Genomic DNA, 7172 nt, shown 5'->3' on the forward strand with positions numbered 1-7172 from the left:
GCAGTGGGGCAGTGGAAGTTCCATAAGGGGACGCATCCGGTCGGGGTCGGGGCCGATGACTCCGTGTTCCACAACACAGCCAAGGATGGCGAGGCGGTTTGTGCGGAATATGCACTTCTCCTTGTTATATGTCAGGTTTAGGAGTTGGGCGGTGCGGAGGAATTTTTCCAGGTTTGCGTCATGGTCCTGCAAGTCACGGCCGCAGATGGTCACATTGTCCAGATATGGGAAAGTGGCCTGCAACGCATTTTGATCTACCATCCGGTCCATCTCCCTTTGGAAGATGGAGACCCCGTTGGTGACGCCAAAGGGAACCCTAAGGAAGTGATAGAGGCGGCCGTTTGCCTCAAAGGCAGTGTACTGGCGGTCCTCAGGGCGGATGGGGAGCTGGTGGTACGCTGATTGCAGGTCAATGGTCGAGAAGACGCGGTACTGCGCGATCTGGTTGACCATATCAGCTATACGGGGGAGTGGGTAGGCGTCCAGCAGGGTGTAGCGATTTATTGTCTGGCTGTAGTCGATGACCAGGCGCTGCTTCTCGCTGGTCTTAACGACCACAACCTGGGCTCGCCAGGGGCTGGTGCTGCCCTCAATAATCCCTTCTTTCAGGAGCCGCTCCACTTCGGTTTTAATGAAAACCCTGTCCCCGGCACTGTATCGCCTGCTCTTTGTGGCGATGGGCTTACAGTCGGGGGTGAGGTTAGCAAACAGTGGTGGGGGGGTGACTCTGAGTGTGGAGAGGTTGCACCTGGTGCGCGGCGGGCAATTTGGAAGCTGCTGGCTGCGGACTGTGAGTGGGGGTAGGGGTCCACCGTACGCCATCGTAACACTTTTAAGGTGGCACTGAAAATCTAACCCCAGCAGGACGGCAGCGCAGAGGTCAGGCAGGACCAGAAGTTTAAAATGATCGTACACGGTCCCGTCTACTACGAGTGTCACCACGCAGTAGCCGCCGATGTCCGCCGACTGGGACTCGGAGGCCATAGAAATCCGCTGTTGCGCAGGCAGGACTGGGAGAGAGCAACGCCGCACCGTGTCGGGGTGGATGAAGCTCTCCGTGCTCCCAGAGTCAAAAAGGCAGATTGTATCGTGACCATTTACCTTAATGTCCATTGTGGAACTGGCCAGTTGGTGCGGTCTCGCTTGGTCCAGTGTAACGGATGCCAGCGTAGGGGTCGGTGTGTCGCTGCGGGTATCAGATGAGGCGGTGTCGGGGGCCTGCTGCGTCCCGGCTGTCGTCCAAGATGGCGGCGTCCATGATCCCCATGTGGCTGGAGGCGTCCAAAATGGCTGCTGTACCGGTGATTCGCACACGGCCGGGGAGGTCCAAAATGGCGGCCCGCATGGCCCACACGCGGCGCTGCTGGGGTTCGGGGTGGCTTTGGCCCTGCAGACGCTAGCGTAGTGTCCCTTCTTCCCGCAGCCCGAGCAGATCGCGTTTTTCGCCTGGCAGCGCGCTCTGGGGTGTTTTGCCTGGCCACAGACGTAGCATTTCTGGCCTTGGGGCACTGCTGTCTGGCCTTGGGACACTGCTGCGGTAGTTGGGCCGTTGTTGGGGTGTGGCTGGGGTGGCACGGCGCTATGAGGCGGTCCTACCGTGTCCCAGGCTGTCATTCCCCACGGCGTCCACGGTGCAGAGGAGTAGGCATCCATGCCCTGGTAGGCTGCATCCAACAATAGTGCGAGTTCAGAGGCCTTGTTGAGGTCGAGGTTACTCTGCTCCAACAGTCGCTGTCGTGTGTAATTGGATCTGTGGCCCGCTACAAAAGCGTCCCGGATAAGTTCCTCTGTGTATACGGCGGCCTTTACATCCTTACAACCACAGGCCCGGCCAAGCACAGACAGTGCCTGAAGGTATTCCACGGTCGATTCCCCAGGTTGTTGTTTACGACTCCCCAGGAGGTGCCTGGCGTACACTTCGTTCACTGGGCGCGTGTACTGGTCCTTGAGGAGCTTGATAGCATCCGCGTACGAGGTCGCGTCTTGGATGACCGAGTACACTCGGTGGTTCACTTTGGAGGTCAGGACATCCAGTTTGTCCTCGTCCGATTTGATTGCTTCGGAGGCGGTCAGGAATTTTTCGAAACACTTAAGCCAGTGAGTAAACTTGGTGGATGAGTCCGCCTCCCGATGATCTAAGTCCAGGCATGCTGGTGTGAGGATCTTCTCCATTATAAAAATGTTGTTAATAAAATTGATGCGCTATCAATTACTCATAAAAGACTGAGAGTTAGAAGAGTAACTAAAGGCTTTTATTAACAACAGAATGGAGGTCTGCCTCGAGTGGTCGACCGGTCCAGGATACCAAGGGCTGGGGAGCAGTCACCTTTATACGAGGACCTGTGGGAGGAGTCAGCCGAGGCATGTCCAGGCATGTACACAGTGGAATACAAACAGGACAAACAGGAATACAAACAGTGGTTTACCACAACACCTTCCGGCGCCATGCGACCGGCACAATAGGTCGGGGAACGCGCATGGAGATGTCGCAAATGAGTGTGGCGCCTGCGGCCTGGAAAGTGACGTTGGTCGCTTGGAAACTAGAGGGGGCAGTTCTGTATGATTGGACCTCAGAGTCCGAGGCCTGATCTGCAGCCATGAGGGCGTAGTCGATCCCCAGGTGAACCGTGTGGACCATCGCATGGGAGAGGCAATCCGCCACCAGGTTGTCCTTACCAGACACATGTTGAATGTCCATGGTAAATTCGGAAATAAACGTCAGGTGACGTTGTTGACGAGCGGACCACGGTTCGGCGGTCTTGGCCATGGCGAACGTTAGAGGCTTGTGGTCGACAAAAGCTGTGAAGGGACGTCCTTCCAATAAGAACCGGAAATGGCGAATGGCTAGGAAAAGGGCCAGTAACTCCCGATCGAAGGTGCTGTATTTTTTTTCATTTTTCCGTAGTTGACGGCTGAAAAACGCCAGCGGTTACCACATGCCGTTGACCCACTGCTCTTGCACTGCGCCGATGGCGTAGTCTGCCGCGTCCGTGGTAAGGGCGATGATGGCACCTGGAAGTGGGTGCACCAGCATGGTTGCGTTGGCCAAGGCGCTCTTGGTGCTGACAAACGCCTGGTCCATCTCGGCTGTCCAGCTGATTGGATCCTTACCGGACTTGCCCTTGAGGGCCCCGTACAAGGGTTGCATAAGCTGAGCCGCCTTAGGGACGAATCGGTGATAGAAGTTGACCATCCCCAGGAACTCTTGCAGGGCCTTGACGGTTGGCGGGCGCGGGAAAGAGGTAACCGCTTCCACCTTCATCATTAAGGGGACGGTGCCGTCTGATGTTATGCGGTGTCCCAAGAAATCGATCTGCTGCAGGCCGAACTGGCACTTGGCCGAGTTGATGATTAAACCATGCTGGCTGAGGCGCGTAAAGAGGGTACACAAATGGGAGATGTGCTCTTCCTTGCTAGCACTGGCGATGAGAATGTCGTCAAGGTAGATGAAGATGAAGCTTAGGTCTCGGAGCACGGAGTCCATTAAGCGCTGGAAAGCCTGTGCCGCGTTCTTCAAGCCAAATGGCATCCGCAGGAACTCAAACAGGCCGAAAGCGGTAAGAATTGCGGTTTTCGGGACATCTTGCGGGTGCACGGGAACCTGGTGATACCCCCGGACGAGGTCGACTTTAGAAAAGATAGAATTTCCCGCCAAATGGGCTGAGAAATCCTGAATATGCGGAATCGGGTACCGATCAGGAGTAGTGGCGTCGTTCAGGTGTCGGTAGTCACCGCATGGCCACCAGCCGCCGCACGGTTTCGGAACAATGTGGAGAGGCGAAGACCAGGGACTATTGGATCGGCGAATGATCCCGAGCCGCTCCATCATGTCGAACTCCGCTTTCGCAGCCGCGAGCTTGCCGGGTTCGAGTCTTCTAGCCCGCGCATAAACCGGGGAGCCAGTAGTGGTGATATGATGTTCAACACCATGCTTCGTGGCCGAGGAGGGGCCTTGTCAGCTCCGGAAACTCTCCGAGGAGCCGAGTGAAGTCATCCGGAGGAGGGAAAGCGCAGGCAATAGAGCGCGCCACGGTGGTACCGTGGTAGCACGGAATCGAGTGGAAGGTGGCCGCGTTGATCAACCGGCGGTGCCGGACATCGACGAGGAGGCTGTTGGCACACAGAAAATCCGCCCCTAGGATGGCCTGTGAGACTGTGGCCGTGACGAATTCCCAACAGAAGCGCTGACCGTCGAAACAGACTTGGACCCGCCGCTTTCGGAAAGTTTGAATTGCTGCGCTATTAGCCGCCACGAGGGAAAAACCGTGGTTCCCAGCTTGCATATCGAGATTCGACGCAGGTAGAATGCTACACTGCACCCCGGTGTCACAAAGGAAACGTCGACCCGACAGGGAATTGGTGATATAAAGAAGTTTCCCCGTAGATCCGATGGCCATCGCAACCGCGGAGCGCCCGTTAGACCCGGCCCTCCTTCGCCAGGAACGCTGCAGGAGCTTTGTGTTTTTTGGGGTGAAAAACTGCAGGGGGAGCGGCAGCGTCGTGCTTTCGCGCCAAAACAGGCGTGGTAGGAGCACTAGCCCGTTGCAGGAGGAGCTGGAACCACGTCTGTGGGGGATGGGCGCCTTGTGGCTGCGCAGCACTGCTGGGTTACAGTGAAAATCTTATCGGCTTCGGCAGCAAGCTCGGCGCAGTTTGTAATGTCGGATCTGGCTAGGGCAGCCTGTACCTGCTCTGGCATTTGGTAGAGGAAAAGCTCCCGGAAGAGGAAGCATTCCGGTTCGGCACCCAAGAGCATGAGCATTTGGCTCATGAGCTCGGACGGTTTGGAGTCCCCGAGGCCAGGCATCGTGATGAGCCGGCGAGCACGCTCTGACTTCGAGAGCCCGAAGACCTGTAGCAACCGCACCTTTATCGTATCATACTTGCTGTCAGTAGGAGCACTACCGAGGAGGCTGACAATCCGTGAGGCAGTTGCGCTGTCGAGGGCGGAGACTGGGGGGAATCATCCATGATTTGTGACCAGATTGTGTTTGGTATTCATGATAAAAAAGTCAGGGAACGTCTGTTGAGAGAAACCGAACTAAATTTGGAAAATGCGGTGAAAATATGCCAAGCCAGCGAGCTAGCTCGAAAGCACGTGAAGACTTTCAGTGAAATCAATAATGATGCGAGTGTAATGAGTGATAATGCTGCTGTCGGTGCTGTGTCCTACAAGGGGAAGAAACGTGGGCAGAACAGAAATGAAAAGCAATCGGAGGATGACATTTTTAATTGTAAATGCTGTGGTTACAAACACCAGTTAAGACAATGCCCAGCGTTTGGAAAAACGTGCACAAAGTGTAATGGAAAGAATCACTTTGCCAAACAATGCTTTTCAAAAGTAAAAACAACGAAAGGGAAACAAGTTAATGTGATTGAGGACACTGATTTAAGTGAGACATTTTTTGTACAAATGGTGTCACGTGACAATGTCAAAAATGATACAGAAAATGTGCAGCCCTCAGATATGGACAATGCTGAACATAAAGTCAATGCAGTAAAAGTGGACAAATGGATGATCCCACTGCAGATAAATGGAGCATTAGTTACATTGAAACTGGACACTGGGGCAAAAGCAAACTTAATCAGTATGAGTGACATAAAAAATATGAAAGAAAAGCTCAAAATACAGAAAAAGTCAGTACTACTGAAGAGCTATAATGGACAGAAAATAGATAGCTTAGGTGTATGCAGACTTAAAGTGACAGTCAAAGACAAAGTGCATCATCTCATGTTTTCTGTTGTGGCTGAAAGACTTGATTCGATACTAGGTGACAAAGCTTGTGAAGACTTAGAACTGGTCAAGAGAGTCTACCGTATAAACTGTGCCATAAGCAGACCAGATGACTCAGGTGATGAAGCAGAGAGCCCATCAAGGATGAAAAGGCCAAAGGGTATCCATGTCTTCAAAAAGCCTAGTTTCTCCAAGAAGAAAGAAAAAGACTTTAAGGTCAAAGAGAAGCCAAAGGAAGAAAAGCACAAAGAGGAAAAACACAAGGAGAAAAAGTCCAAAGATATAACCGCAGCAGATGTTGTTAAGCAGTGGAAAGAGAAAAAGAAAAAGAAGAAGCCTGCACCAGAGCAGGAAGCAGTTCCGGTGGATGCTCCTTCTTCCCTCAGGCCAATCTTTGGTGTTCCATTAGCCGAGGCTGCTGAGAGGACTATGCTGTATGATGGGATCCAGCTGCCAGCAGTTTTTCGAGTGCATTGACTACATTGAGAGTTATGGCATGAAGAGTGAAGGAAACACTGAAACCCTCTCCAAGCAAAGATCGCAAGGAGACCTCGATCTATACAAGAGCAGATCGATGACAATGCCGCAACTGCATCTTGTCATTCACCACCAGAACAATCTCATGAAGACACATCAGACTTACCCGTGTTGAGAAGATCCACACGTGAAGTAAAAAAGCCTGATAGACTTAATCTTTGAGTACAATGTAAAGCTTTGAAAATGTGTTGACTGTTTTGAAAATGTTTATGTTTATAGAGCACTAACAAAAGTGTTACTGATATTATCTTTATTGTTTTCTTGAAAGTTGATTGATATTGATTTTGTTCAACCTCAAAGAAAGGGGGATGTAATGATCAATAACATGTCATTCTATAGTGGACACTAGGTGGAGCCGTAGAGCTGTGTAGAGCTGTATATAAGACTACACTACCCAGCTGTATGTATATTAAGACTACATTACCCATGAGGCACTAGGCTACCCACAAGGCAACAGTCAAGATGGAAGCCTCTACAGATACTGTACCTAGTCCACATGTGCTCAATAAAAGTGTCTAGCAAAAGCTAGCTGTGTTCATAATAAGAATGTCTATTTATTAATGAACATAAGAGACGGTTCGAGCACAGTATCTGCTGGGGAAAGATTCACAGGGTGTGGAGTTTATGACCCAGGGGCGGACATTGCCCTGGCAATTATACTCCCCAGCACCATGAGCGCCCAAGCAGGCTGAACTGTCCACGGTAGTGTACGTGGTTACACACCCAGAGAAATTCCCTACCCCATACACGATTTGCTCGGACAGCATGTTCACATGCAATTCATGTACGGAATACCTGGCCATCTGGTCCCGTCGTGGATACACCTCCGCTGACGGGAGACCCCTGGCAATCAAGCCTCTGCTGGAGAAAATCATGACAGCCGTAGGGGAGGAAGGGAAGG

The sequence above is a fragment of the Somniosus microcephalus genome, chromosome 1 (genome assembly GCF_052327205.1).
Source record: "Somniosus microcephalus isolate GS21.2 chromosome 1, FLI_Smic_1.0, whole genome shotgun sequence".
Taxonomy (NCBI): Eukaryota; Metazoa; Chordata; class Chondrichthyes; order Squaliformes; family Somniosidae; genus Somniosus; species Somniosus microcephalus.